We start from the raw sequence: 15827 nt of genomic DNA on the forward strand, positions 1-15827 counted from the left end.
AAAAAAAAAAAAAAAAAACTACAAATGACATTGTGAAGAATGAGAATTCCAGAACACTTAATTGTGCTCATGTAGAAACTACACAAAGATGAAGAGACACTCATTCAAACAAAACAAGTGGATACTGCACAATTTTAAATAAGTAAAGATGTGCACCATGGTTGTATCCATTCAACACACTAATTCAATCTGTATATTAAACAAATAATCTGAGAAGCTGATCTATGTGAAGAAGAATTTGGTTTCAGGATTGGAAAAAATCTCATTCATATCCTGTGATATGTGGGTGACACAATTTTGTTTGCTGAAAGTAAAGAGCACTTGAAGTAGTACTTAGTACTGAAAATCAAGCATAGAGCCTTCAGTGTGGATTACAACTCAACACAAAGGAAATAAGAATCCTTACAACTGGACCAATAAGCAACATCATGATGAATGGAGAAAATACTGAAGTTGTCAAATATAGCATTTCAGTTGGATCCAAAATCAACACCCATGGAATCCTCAGTTAAGGATTGAAATGTTGTATTACCTTGGATTGATATGCTACAAAACACCTCTTTAAAATATTCAAAAGCAAAGATGTTACTATAATGACTAAAGCGTATCAAACCCTGGCCCTGGTATTTTCAATCACCTCTTATGTGTGTTAAACCCAGACAATGAATAAGGAGAACCAAAGAGGAATTGATGCCTTTGCATTATAGTGTTAAGTAATAATATTGAATGTACTGTGGATTGCCAGAACAAAGACAACTGTCTTGGAAGAAGTGCAGCTAGAATGCTTCTGAGAAGTGAGAATAGCAATTTTCTATCTCACATACTTTGTAAATGTTATATATAAGGATGACCTGTCATTGGAAAAGGACATTATGCTTGGAAAAATGGAGGATCTGTTAAAATGATGAAGACATGCCATTATATGGATTGACCCAGTCACTGCAACAATGGGCTCAAGCAGTGCAAAAATTATGAGGATGCAGAAGGACTGGGTACTGTTTTGTTCTGTTCTACATTAGGTTGCTATAAGTCAGAATAACCTCAATGGCACATAAAGGCAATAAAAATTAACACTTTCATCTGAAACTGTGAAAAGTATGTATAACATTTCACTTAATATTTTATGTATCAAATAATAGAGAACATACAAAAAAAAGGGAACACTTACATTGAAGTTTATTCCCATTCATGGCAACCACATATGTACCAGAGTGGAATTTTGCTCTATAGGGTTTTCAGTATACGACTTATCTGCCCGTTTGTTTTACTGTCATAGGTTATGTGTTGCTGCGAGGCTGGAGGCTATGCTAGTGGTATTTCAAATACCACCAGGGTCCCCCATGGTAGATGCACAGGATTCAGAGGAGCTTCCATACAAAGACAGACTTGGAAGAAGGAAGGCATCATCCACTTCTCAAAGAACTGGTCAGGGAAAACCTTATGAAAATCAGTGAAACACTGATATATTACTGGAAAACTTTATGAATAGCCCTGAAACACTGTCCAAAATATTGCTGGAAGATGAGACTATCTGGTCCAAAGACACTCAAAATATGATTAGGGAAGAGCTGCCTCCTCAGTGTAGAGTAGACCTTAAATATGGATGGAATAAAGATTTGCTAATGTGGAACAAGTCAAAATGAGAAGAAACAGCTGCAAACATCCATTAATAATTGGAACATAGAATGTATGAAGTATGAATCTAAGAAAATTGGAAGTTGTCAAAAATGAAATGGAACACATAAAAATAGATATCCCAGGCATTAGTGAGCTAAAAAGGACAAATTTTGGCCATTTTGAATCAGACAACCATATGACGTACTATGCCAGGAATGATAAATTGAAGAGGAGTAGTGTGGCATTCATCATCACAAAAATTGTTCCAGATCTATTAGTGGTAGGGTAACATCCACACACCTACAAGGAAAAGCAGTTAATAGTACTATTACTCAAATTTATCCATCAATCACTAAAGCCAAAGATGAGGAAACTGAAGAATTTTACCAACTTCTGCAGTCTGAAATTGACCAAACATGCAATCAAGATGTATTGATTGTTACTGGTGATTGGAATATGAAAGTTGAAAACAAAAAAGAATCACTGGTAGTTGGAAAATATGATCTTGATGATAGAAATGACACTGGAGATTGCATGATAAAATTTTGCAAGACCAACAACTTATTCATTGCAAATACCTGTTTTCATCAACATAAATGGTGGCTATACACATGGACCTTGCCAGATGGAGTACACATTAATCAGATCAACTACCTGTGCAAAGAAGTGAAGGAGAGAGAAGCTCAATATCTTCAACAAAACAAGGCCAGGAGCTGACTGTGAAACAGACTATCAATTCCTTATATGCAAGACCAAGTTGAAACTGAAGACAGTTATAAAAAATCAATGAGAGCCAAAACATGGCCTTGATTATATTCCTCCTGAATTTAGAGACCATCTAAATAATAGATTTGATTCAGTGAATGCCATTGACCAAAAACCAAAGGAATTGTGGATGACACCAAGAACATCACACATGAAGGAAGCAAAAGGTCATTAAAAAGGCAGGAAAGGAAGAAAAGACCAAAATAGATGTCAGAAGAGACTCTGCAACTTACTTTTGAATGGAGAGTAGGTAAAGCAAAAGGAAGAAATGACAATACAAAAGAGCTGAACAGAAGATGTCAAAGAGCAGATCGAGAATACAAAGTCAAATATTAGAATGAAATGTGCAAAGACCTGGAGTTAGAAATCCAAAAAGGAAGAACATGCTTGGAATTTCTCAAGCAGAAGGAATGGAAGAAAAAATTCAAGCTTCGAGTTGCAATATTGACACCTTCTATGGGCAAAATATTGAGTGATACAGGAAACATCACGAGAAGATGGAAGGAATACACAGTTACTGTACCAAAAAGAATTGGTCAATGTTCATCCATTTCAGGAAGTGACATATGATCAACAAGTAATGGTATTGAAGGAAGGTGAAGCTGCATTGAAGGAATTGGCAAAAAGCAAGTGTCCAGGAAGTGACAGAATACCCACTGAAATGTTTCAACAAACGGATGATGTGCTGGAGGCACTCACTTGTCTAAAAGAAGGAATTTAGTATAGCTACTTGGTCAGTAGACTAGAAGATATCCATATTTGTATGCAGTCCAAAGAAAAGGGATACCACAGAATTTGGAAATTATTGAACAATATCATTAATATTACACACAAGTAAAATATTGCTGAAGATAATTTAAAAACGGTTGCAGACAGACAACTTCCAGAAATATAAGCTGGATTCAGAAGAGGATGTGGAATGAGGGATATCATTGTTGATGTCAGACGGATCTTGGCTGAAAGCAAATACTACCTGAAATATGTTTACTTGTATTTTATTGACTATGAAAAAGCATTTGATAGTGTGGATCATAACAAATTATGGATAACCTTGAGAAGAATGAGAATTCCAGAACACTCAATTGTGCTTGTGAGGACCTTTTACATAGATAAGGAGCCTATCATTCAAGCAGAACAAGTAAATACCACATGGTTTAAAATCAAGAAGGAGTGTGTCAGGGTTGTATTCTTTCACCATCCTCATTCAATTGGTATGCTGAGCAAATTTTCCAAGAATCTGGACTATATGAAGAAGAGTGTGGCCTCAAGATTGGAGGAAGACTCATCAACAACCTTTGATATGCAGACAATACAACTTTGCTTGCTGACAGTTAAGACGACTTGAAGCACTTACTGATGAAGATTAAAGACTACAGTCTGCAGTATGGATTATAACTCAACTTAAAGAAAATGGAAATCCACACAGCTGAACAAATAAGCAGACTCATGATCAATGGAGAAAAGAGTGAAGTTGTCAAAGATTTCATATTACTTGATTTCACTATCAACACCAGTGGAAGCATCAGTGAAGAAATCAGATATCATTTGACACTGGGCAAATCTACCACAAAAGACCTCCTTGAAGGACTGAAGAGCAAAGATGTCTCTTTGAAGACTAAGGTATGCTAACCCCACTCACATGCATGTGAAAGCTGGAAAATGAATAAGGAAGAATGAAGAAGAGTTGATGTTTTTGAGTTGTGGTCTTGGTGAAGGATACTGAAAGTACCATGGACTGCCAGAAAAATTAACAGTTCTGTTCTGGAAGAAATGCAGTCAGAATGCTCCTTGGAAGTGAGAATGGCCAGACTTCATCTCACCTACTTTGATCATATTGTCATAAGGGACCATTCCCTGAAGAAGGTTTCCATACTCTGGATAGTGGAGGTCCAATGAAAAAAGGGAAAGACCCTCTAAGAGATGGATTAATACAGTGGCTGCAATGATGGCCTCAGGTATAGCAAGGATTATAAGCCTGGCACAGGACTCGGGAGTGCTTCACTTTGTTGTACACAGGGTTGCCATGACTTGGAGCCAACACCTAACAACAATAGTTTTCAGCAGTTAATTTTCTGGTAGTCGATTAGCAGGCCTTTTCCCCAAAGTACCTGTGTGTGGACTCAAATATCTAACCATTTCTTTAGCAGTTGAGTGTATCAATCATTTTTACCACCCAGGGACCTCAAGTAGACTATTTCATATTGCTATTTGAAATCACTTGGAAAACTATTCTAAAACTAAGAATGATAAAGACTTTGTGATTTAACTTTAATTTTCTTAATATAGCTTATGTAATTAATATGTGTTTATAATAATATAAAAAGCCTACAAGTAACTGGTAGCTAAATAGTCAGCTATTGCGATTTGTTAACTGTTGTTGTTGCTGTTGTTGTTGTGTGCCATCGAGTCGGCCCCAACTCATAGCGACCCCTCCTTGGGTTGCCGAGGCAGTGTCACTACAGAAGTAAATTGCCCAACCTTCTTTCTGCGGAGTGACTGGTGGGTTTGAACTGCCAGCCTTCTGGTTAGCAGTCAAGTGCCTTAGGCACTATGCTATCAGAGACTGCAAAATAAGCATTTTCATGAATTTCTTATTCTTTACTTGTTTGGCCAATTTTAGATTTTTTTCTTTTTTAGATATTTTACATATTACTCCATAATTAGGTAACTGGATATTTTAATGGAAAAAGAATGTTCTTTTATATAATCTATTTCAATAAATAGCATATTATGCAATAGTACAAGACTAGTCTGTTTATTGAAGCATATTGTATTTTGAATTGCTTGAATAATTAATGTTTTTTCAAATAAATATATATAAGTGATTAAAATTTGAATGATAGTTGAAATTTCACACTTGCTACTCCAATAGAACTTATAAAATATGTTGCTGATTTTATTTAGTACAAATATTTTAGTAATTATAAATTATTAGAAATATTTATAGTAGCAAGAGGCACTTATATTTATAATAGCATTTTAACTACATTTCCCTTTACTATTATTGTAATAGATTGAGATGGGATACTCATTAAATTTTTGATAACATTTTCTTTACAATTTCTGAATTTCATTTTCCTTTCTGGAGTTCACTGCCCTGAAATATTGAAGATAAAGCTACTATTTGCCCTAGTACTTTACATCTTTTCAGTATATAGATTTAATTGAAATTCACTTTTTTTTGACCAAAAAAAAAAAGTCCTTCTCCATCTAGTCAATTCTGACTCATTGTAACAACATGTGTTTTAAAAAAAGAACTGTACTTGACAGGATTTTCAGTGGATAATTTTTTGGAAGTAAACTTCTAGACCTTTCTTGTCTCTAGGCAGAAATGAACTGCTAACCTTTTGATTAGCAGCCAAGTGAGTTAATAATTTGTCTCAACCAGGAACTCTTTCTTATGGATAAACCAAAACCAAGCTCACTGCCATTGAGTCGACTCAACTCATAGCAACCCCTCCTTGGGGTTCCAAAGTGATATCTCTATGGAAGTAGATTGCTCAATCTTTCTTCAGAGGAGTGACTGGTGGGTTTGAACCACCAGCCTTCTGGTTAGCAGTCAAATGCCGTAGGCACTACACCACCAGATGTTGTTGTTGTTGTTGTTATGTGCCGTTGAGTCGGCCCCGACTCATAGTGACCCCTCCTTGGGTTTCTGAGGCAGTATCACTACAGAAGTAGGATTGCCCAACCTTCCTTCTGAGGAGTGGCTGGTGGGTTTGAACCGCCAGCCTTCTAGTTAGCAGTCAATTGTTTTAGCCACTATGCTACCAGAGCTCCTACACCACCAGATAGTGACTTTTAATTGGTTACTTTCTGTCCTGGTTACCTAGCACCTCTCTCACAAAAATATACCACAAATGGGAGGGCCTTAATAAATAGGAGTGTATTCTCTTACAGTTTGGAGGCTTTAAGTCCAACTTCAGAACACCAGGCTCTAGCGGCTAGGTGAAAACCCCTCAGCCTTGGGGTCCAGCTCTGCCTCCTGCTTTCAGCCCACTAGAGCTAGAGGCATCTCTTCACTCTGAGAGCTGCTGGCTGCTGAGGCTGAAAAATGCCAAGGTGGACAAGTAAAAAGGCAAAGTCCTGATATTACCAAACCACATAGCAGGCCATTAATTTAAGTCAATTGTAAGTTCCAAGGTTGGCAGAGCATGGCAGGCTGTTGAACAATGACAGAGCTACATGCAGGGTCCAAGTGTGCCATAAGCTAGAAACTATCCCCAAGGCTCCTCCTTATATACAGGAAGCAGACCACATCCCAAAGCCAGCTATTCAGCTGCTTATGGTAGATCCCATCATGAAGTTGATTGCCAGACTCATTATGGGGAATAATTACCACCAGCTGCCCAGCCACTCAACCAGGCCCAAACAAGTTGACACACAAATTTAACTACACACTTCTAAAACAAATGAGACACCTTATTATGGGGTAGAGGTGAAGGGAGGTAAAAGGGGAAGAGGGATCTCACAAGTATTGTCTGCTAGGAAACTACAGACAAGGACAGACTGTGAAGCCAAATCTGTTTCATAACTCTGCCAAATGAATGTTCTCTCCCTTAATATATAGTGTCTTTTATGTACTTGATTCATTAATCTGTTTGAATTGCACTGCTTAAATCAAAGAAGTATCATTTCCAAATTACTTCTTTTTGTTACTCTATGAAATACATTTTCCATTCCTGAAGTGCTGAAATAAAGCATTTTCTATAGTTCCATCTATTGTATACTTCAAGAAGTTCTGGTGGCATCGTGTCTAAGGCATTTGATTGCTCACCAGAAGGTTGGTGGTTCAAATCTATCAGCCACTCCACATAAGGAAGACTGGGCAATTTACTTCTGTAAAGTTTTGCTCCTCAGAAACCCAAAGGGGATAACTTTATTGGAATCAACTTGATGGCAGTGAGTTTTTTTTTTTTTTTTATGCTTCATATTAATGATCAGTCTAAATGCAATAGTTTTCAATTTTTAAACTATAAAAATTCTGAATTCTAAACTCTAATGAGAAAATACAGTATTAATATAGATTTTCAATCTGATATTAAAATTATCATAGAAGAAATGAAGTGTAGAATACTGACATCTCAAAATATTTTCATATTTTCTTTTTTGATGGTTAATATGAGATGATATTTTATTGATACAAATGTCACAGACTACTTTGATAGCAACTTAAGTCACTATGAATCATAACATTTGCTCTCAGCATTTTCACCATTTTAATAAATGTTGTTGTCTCTTTTAATTAATAGACAAGTTGACCAGTTCTTGCATTATACCTGCATGATTCTACATGTCTTTTCTATTTCAATGGATTTGTATTTAAAAATCGAAGGAGTAAGGAAGGTATCCTAAGGCAAGAATAGAGAAAGATGAAAAAACAGGAAGTTGGAAGAATAAGAGATAAACTGACAACTTTCTTACAGTTCTAATTTTCTTACTCTGCATTTATGCATAGTTTATTAAACTCCAGTGAAGCTTGAACAAGCACTAAGTACTTAAACTTAAGTGTTACTTTTAATGGAAACAATAGAGACTTCAATTACATAGTACTTTTATAAGATCAGTGACATCTCTGAAATTGTTCAAAAATAAAAATAACGAATCATAGATAATAATTTTCATGAGTCAATTAACTGTGATGATAAATTCCAGCTTTTACAGTACAATTAAAGTTTCTATTTAACAGATTAGAATTCTTTTTCATTTTTAAATTAGCAAAATTACCTCAAAAGCAAAAGTCATCATAGAGACCACTTAATTCAGCATACTAATGAAAAGCAAGTATTATAAATTATAAAATACGTGCTTAAAACTTTAGAAGTATAAATACTGCTCTAGGTGCAGTTAATTCTTTTAAAATAATTACTAAAATAATTCATGCTACAACAATTAATATTTAATCCATATAGCGTCCTATCACTTGATTTAAATTAGACTTAAATTATAATAATAAAAGTATAAATGAATGTATGTTCATACATCAAAAATATAACTATTTCTAATACTGAATGATAAAATTTTAGGGTGATACCTTTGTTAGCAAAATATATAAAAGAACATAATTAAATTCCAATTAAGCATACAATGGGTTTCAAACATTATCATCCTAATATTCTTATGAAGATTTGTACGTTTGTATTTTTTTAACTCCATTACAAAAATGATTTCTGTTCTCAGAGAAGAATATATAGCTTTACATTTTCCTAAATTACTTTATCAGGATGACAGAATGATTATTGATTCCTGAACTCTTCTTTGATAATAACTTTCACTTTATGTGTCAAACATAAATTATTCTTGAAAACTGAGTGTTCTAGAAGTATCTTAACTTTTCTGATTGATTTTCTCTACCTAATTCACTTCAATTTCCCTTCATTTATTCCTCATAATTACTTCTCTGTCTTCTTCCTTCTCTACCTTGGAAGACCATTTGAGAGTGACACTTGGAATAAGTTGGAAGAGACTTGAAGCTAACTGGTTTTATGGTGTATAAAGTCATTCCAAGTTTGGATTTTTCCTACTGTTAGAACAGAGGCATGTATTTATTGAGCTTTTTAATAGTGTGCTTTCTTGGGCTACTTAGCTCTATGAATGTAAGAGTCAAATCCAATAATATTATCAAATTTTTGTTTTTGAGAAGGTTTGAAATTGTTAATGATTTTCTAATCAAGAAAAACAAGACTCAGAATATTCTTAGGAGAGAGTGGTAACTAAACTACACTGGTCAGGACTCTGTCAGTAACAAAGACAGTTTACATTTTATGCAGGAAAGTTTGATAAATATGAATGCATAATATTAAAATTTATATAAAAGTGAAAGTATTTTTAACAATTTTAAAAGATAAGACACTGACTGATAGAAGTCATTTACAACATTCATAACAGGAAAAAAAGTAGTAGTTAGAATATATAAAAGTTTCAGCAAACCAATAAGATTTTTAAAAATCCTACTAAAAAATTTTAAAAGAATATGGGCAGGTAGTTAATAGAAGAGAAAATAAAGATGCATAATAAAGATAAGACTATTTTACATACATCTGATTGACGAAAAGCTTACATTCTAACAATGTTCAGAACTGACAAATATATGAGTCAGAAATAACATATGTCTGTGATGGAAGTTTAAACTTAGAATATTTTTAAAGAATAATATAGCGATATTTGTTAAAGTTTAAAATGTGTATCCCTAAAGACTGTGGATACAGCTAATAGTTGTTTGGAGAAAAAAAAATAGTGCTCCTCTCATTCAATTCTCTTTTTCTGAGCATATAATCCAAGTGTATCATATATTCTTGCTCTCCTTTTATTAAGGTGGGCCATGTGATGTGTTCTAGCCAGTGAGTTGTGAGTAGAAATGTATTATATTATTTTATTTCAAGTTATTTAATTGCTCATTTGAAAATCTAGTGCTTTCTTTTCCTACCCTGTGGACAAAAAGCTTCATATCTCAGCTCTAAGATTCTACTCCAGAGATACCTTAGAACATTATCAGTCATGTGGAGGCTGGTGCCTGGTAGAATTTTCTGAAACCATGTGGCCTTCGAATAAATATGTGCTTTTCTAAGACAACAAGGTTTGGGACTGGCTACTGTAAACATGCACAATCCTAATTAATACAGTGATTCTACTCTTTGCGAAACCGTTTCACATATGTAAAAGCAAAACAGACAGTGATGCCCATGTAATAATTTTTATAATTCCAAATAGGCTAATATACTTAAAGTGCATATTGGAAAACAATGTAATAATTAAGTGAACTATCTGTTTTCCCAGGATTAAGAAAGTAAATTAGTTTATTGAATGATTGGACCCATGAGAATACAGGCTAGAAAATGACTTATGTTTATTTACTCTATTCACATATTTCACACATGAAGTAGTCATCCCCTCTATTTGAGGTGTCACATAGCTTTTCATTTTTTCTCAGCCAAAATATTGGTTTTCTTTTTAGAAATTCAGCACAGCCTAATAAAAAAACTTCAAACTGATCAATGAAATCAGGAAAGTATTTTTGTTTTCATTCATTGTGGATCATCCCACAAAGCTATTTAATGGAGTTTTCTTCCCTGGGAAACTGTCATTCCTGATACGACCTTGGAGCTGAAACTTACCTAATAAATCTGGATACAGTATGGCAGCTAGGTCAATTCTCATCGGACATCAACTTATTCCTGTGGCCATAGAATCCATTCTGACTCGTAGCAATCATATAGAGCAGAGTAGAACTTCCACATAGGGTTTCCAAGGCTGAGATCATGAAAGATATTGAAAATCAGCTCTTTCTCCCAAGGAGTTGCTTGTGGGTTTGAGCCAGAGAAGTTTTAGTTAGCAGATAAATGCTTCATCATTTTATCACTGGGGCTATGAGTCAGAATTGACTGTAAGGCACACAACAACAAAAATATATACTTAGACTATATTCTTAACTTTGTATTTATTTGGACTCATTAATCTCTCTGTATATCCTGGGTCCTAAATACATATAAGTTGTTGTTATTTGCCGTCGAGTCGGCCCCGACTCATAGCGACCCCTCCTTGGGTTTCCGAGGCAGTATCACTACGGAAGTAGGATTGCCCAACCTTCCTTCCGGGGAGTGGCTGGTGGGTTTGAACCGCCAGCCTTCTGGTCAGCAGTCAAGTGCCTTAGGCACTATGCTACCAGAGCTCAGTGGCTAAAGCGCTTGACTGCTAACCAGAAGGCTGGCGGTTCAAACCCACCAGCCACTCCTCGGAAGGAAGGTTGGGCAATCCTACTTCCGTAGTGATACTGCCTCGGAAACCCAAGGAGGGGTCGCTATGAGTCGGGGCCGACTCCACGGCACACAACAACAACAACAACAACAAATACATATAAGAGTTCAATAAATAGGAAAGGTAGGGTAACAGATGTTTTCCTTACAGCTTACAATAAAATAAAGTGCTAATGAATAAAAGACCAATAACAAAATGGTAAAGGCAGAAATAATTTGAAACACATATTAGAGTTGTGATATATGAGAAAAATTCATTCAAAAAATAGTAATTTACTACATTCAATAACAAAACATACAAATGACAAAAAGAATAATAGAAAAAGGACAAATTACATTCACAGAAAAGGTAACAGAGGGTTAAAATTTGAAATATATGAAGACATATTTTTATATTAAAGAGGAAAAAATCAAGAAGTAATTTTGGATACATGGCTGATTATTGTTGGTAGCTGGCTTTAGAGAGGTGGCTGACCATGAAGACTGGTAAAAAAAAAAAAAAAAAAATTATGGATTTCAACTGTATTTATTGTTTATTATCTAAAATAAATGAAGCAAACAAATATTTACATACTTTCATTGTGGAAAGTAAACAAGGTCATATCCATAATATCATCTCATATAATGTATATATATACATTTTAAAAGTTGTAAGAATATGTTCTTCCAAGTCTATCTTAGTCTGGAAGCTCTGCTGAAACTTGTCCACCATGGGTGACCCTGAAAGTATTTGAAATGCCAATGGCATAGCCTCAAAGCAACATACAAGCTACCACAGTACGACAAACTGACAGAAGAGTAGTGGACACCAATAAAGAAAGAAGAAGAATACAGTGAAGTGGCAATAGTGATATACACAATTGCTTTGAGAACTATAACTCTGGTTTATTAAAGATATTATCAGAATGTTGAAGGAAATGAAGCACTACAAAAATGAAGTGGTGATTCAAGTCTGAGAATGTAGTATCAGGAGAAAGCCCATGAGGAGATAGTGTGTTTGTTCTCAATCACCAGTTAGAGGGATTGGTTTTTGAGAGCATAGTGATACATAGGCAAAAAGGACACAACTGTAGATACTAGACCCAGAAGAGATAAGTCCATTTGTTTTATAGAGATAAGGTGAAAAAGCAACATTTGTAAATCTCCTCTCCTTATTCAGAACATAACCAAAAAACCCAATCGCTTTGCTTTTCAATTCACAGTGAATGTTTTGGTTATTTCTCATGCTGCTTTAACAGAAAATACCACAAATAGGATGGCTTTAACACACAGGAGTTTATTCTCTTACGGTTTTGGAGCCTGGAAGTCTGAGTTCAAAGTGACAGGCTCTAGGCGCTGGGTGAAAGCCCCTCAACCTTGAGCTTCAGCTTCGCTTCTTGCTCCCCACCCACTGAAGCTGAAGACATCTCTTCACTCAGGCAGCTGTTGAGGCTAACAAACCCAAGGTTGACAAGTAAAAAGGCACAGTCCTGATATTACCAAACCACATGGCACACCATTGATTCAAGTCCATTAAGAGCCCCAAGATCAACAGACAGTATGTCAGGCTGCTGAACAATGACTCAGCTACATACAGTGTTCAAGTGTGCTGAAAGCTGGAGACCATCCTCAAAGTTTCTTCTTATATATAAGAAGCAGCCTGGGTTCCTAAAGCAGCTACTCAGCTGCTCCAGTAGACTCCACCATGAAATTAATTACTTATCTCACCATGGGAAATAACTACATCCAGCCACCTATCCAATCAAAACCAGTCCCAGCCAAGTTGACACATAACCTTAACTACCACAGTGACCTTGTACAGCAGAGTAGAAATGCCCCATAGTGTTCCCAAGGCTGTGAATCTTTACATAAGCAGACTGCTAGATCTCCTTGCCATGGAGCAGTTGTGAATTCAAACCATTGACTTCTCAGTTAGGAGTTTAGCACTTAACCACTCTGCCACTAGGGCTTCTCATCAAAGTATACACATTCTTTCTTAGCTTCATTTTAAGAATGAAAGTTCATTCATACACTGCATATAGCTGAGTCGTTGTTCAGCGGCCTACCATATTGTCTGTTGATCTTGGGACTCTTAATGGACTTGAATCAATGGCCTGCCGTCTGGTTTGGTAACACTTTATTGTGGTTTAGGTGAAAGTTTACATAGCAACTTACTTTTACAGTCAACAATTTAGATACATTTTTTTAGGACATTGATCATAATCCTCTCAATATTACAATATTGTTTTCACATCCTGCCAGGGCTCCTTGTTTCCATTTGTCCTTCTTTCCTGCCCCTTCCTGTCTTTTAAACATTGTTCTTGGGCAATTTCTTGCCTTTGAATCTCATGTGATTGATTATCGTGAAGGGTATGTTCCTCATGGATACTGTTGCTTACTTTATAGGCCTGTTCATTATTTGGTTAAAAGGTGATCCCCAGAGGTGAGTTCAGTTCCAAGTGTGAAAGATGTCTAAGGACCATGATCTCAAGGGCTTCACCAGGCTCAACCACACTAGTAAGGGTCTTTTTTATAATTTTGAACCTTGTTTTACATTTACCTCCTGTTCTCTCCAGGACCTTCTATTGTGATCCAGAATAGAACAATCTAATCTTATCTGGGCACCATGTAGTTCTTCTGGTCTCGGACTAGCATAATCTGTGATTTGTCTGGTACATTAGTCCTTTGTACTAATTGTTTCATTAGGTCTTTAATTTTTCTTCACTCTCTTTTCTCTGTATAGAGAGAAACAAATAGTTCCTTCTTAGATGACTACTTTCAAGCTTTTAAGACATCGATTTCTACTCACCAAAGTACATTGTAGACCATTGTCAATGGGGAACTTATTATGACAATTTACCTACATGTCCCTGGAGATTATTGTTCTAAGCCCCTAAGCCCAATGACTCAGTCTCTCTAGGTGTTTGGTTATGGCTAAAAAGCTCTAATAACTTTGTCCCCATATGCTCTATTGTATGTAGGATATATTTGCAACACACAGAAATACATGTTTAGAAATATCTTCTGCCAAATCTATATATACTTTTTGATATACTCTCATTCACCATCCATAGCTATTCAGCTTGTATTTCTTGCTACATATCCACACATGATTATTCTGTGTTATTACTATTGTTGCAAGAGTGTGTTTATAATATTTATTATTGCTGCCTTTCATTCTTGTGAATCTTCCAATGTCTGCCTTTGCTAGTTAACGTTGTGCTCACTGCCCTCTATTGCATATTGGTTTTCCCTCCAAGTTAACACATGTCTGCTCTCTAACTAGTGATTTTTCCCTCCCTCCCTCTCCCATCCCTGGCAACAATCAAATAATTTTTTTTTATGAATGTAAATTTTTTCTTGACTTTTTACATTAGTAGGCTGAAAAAGATCATCATTAAAAAAAGAAAAAAAGAAGAAGCAAATGTATGAGCTCTTACTGATGTCATAAATAGTCTATTAAATACAGTTAAAATTCTCAAACAGTAGAAGATAAATGAGATGACTGGATATCTTAAAAATTAAACTTTTATCCTTATTAAAATATTACTCTGTTGTTATTGTTGTTGTTGTTATTTGCCGTTGAGTTGTACCCAACTCATAGCCACCACTCTTTGGGTTCCCAAGGCAGTATCACTAAGGAAGTAGATTGCCCCATTTTCCTTCCAAGGAGTGGCTGATGGGTTTGAACCTTCACTCAGCTTTCTGGTTAGCAGTAAAGTGCCTTAGATACTACGTTAAATATTAACCTTTTATCCTCATCAAAAGATTACTCTAGAGGAGTGAAAAGAGAACACACATGATGGAAAAACAACAACAAAAAATGCAATGGTTTATCTGACAAGGAATTAATATCTAAAATTTATAGAAAACTTCAAAACCCTCAACAAAAAAATAAGCAATCTGGTTAAAAAATGGGTGGAGGACACGAACATGTGCTTCAGCAAAAAGACATTCAGGCACCCAATAAACACATGAGGAAATGCTCACAATTATTAGCTGTTAGAGAGATGCAAAACAAAACTACAATGAGATACCATATGATCCAGATAATTGTAGTAATAAAAAAAAAAAAAAAAAACAGAAAATAACAAAATATTAGCAAGGGTATGGAGAGATGCCAACTCTTGCACCCTGGTGATGGGAATGTAAAATGGTACAATCACTACAGAAAATACTATGGTCCTTTCTTATAAAATGAGAAATAGAGATATCATTTGATCTAGTAATCCCTTTGCTAGATAAATATACTAGAAAAATAAGAGCAGTGACACAAATAGACATGTGGACAACCATGTTCAGCATATCACTGCTCACAATAGAAAAAAAAAGAGAAAACCTAAATGCCCATCAACAGATGAGTGGATAATCTATTGTGCATACACATAGTGGAATACTACACAACATTAAAGCATCACTACTTATTTTTGACTTAAGTAATTTTTACATTTCTGGTGATATCTCTGTGTACATGTTGTTAACGTTGTGTGCCATCAAGTCAATATCCATCTCATAGCAATACTATGAGACAGAGTAGAACTGCTGCATAGAGTTTCCTAGGATGTCATCTTTATGGGAACAGATTGTCAGGTCTTTTCTCCCCCAGGGTTTGGGGTGCGTTTGAAGAGCTGGCTTTATGGATAGCAGCTGAGCAATTGCACCAAGGTTGAGACATACATAAAGAGAATTTTTATCCTGGTTAAAAGGGATAAA

The sequence above is a fragment of the Orycteropus afer genome, unplaced genomic scaffold (assembly GCF_000298275.1).
Source record: "Orycteropus afer afer isolate SDZICR_OR568_19922 unplaced genomic scaffold, OryAfe1.0 scaffold00538, whole genome shotgun sequence".
Lineage (NCBI taxonomy): Eukaryota > Metazoa > Chordata > Mammalia > Tubulidentata > Orycteropodidae > Orycteropus > Orycteropus afer.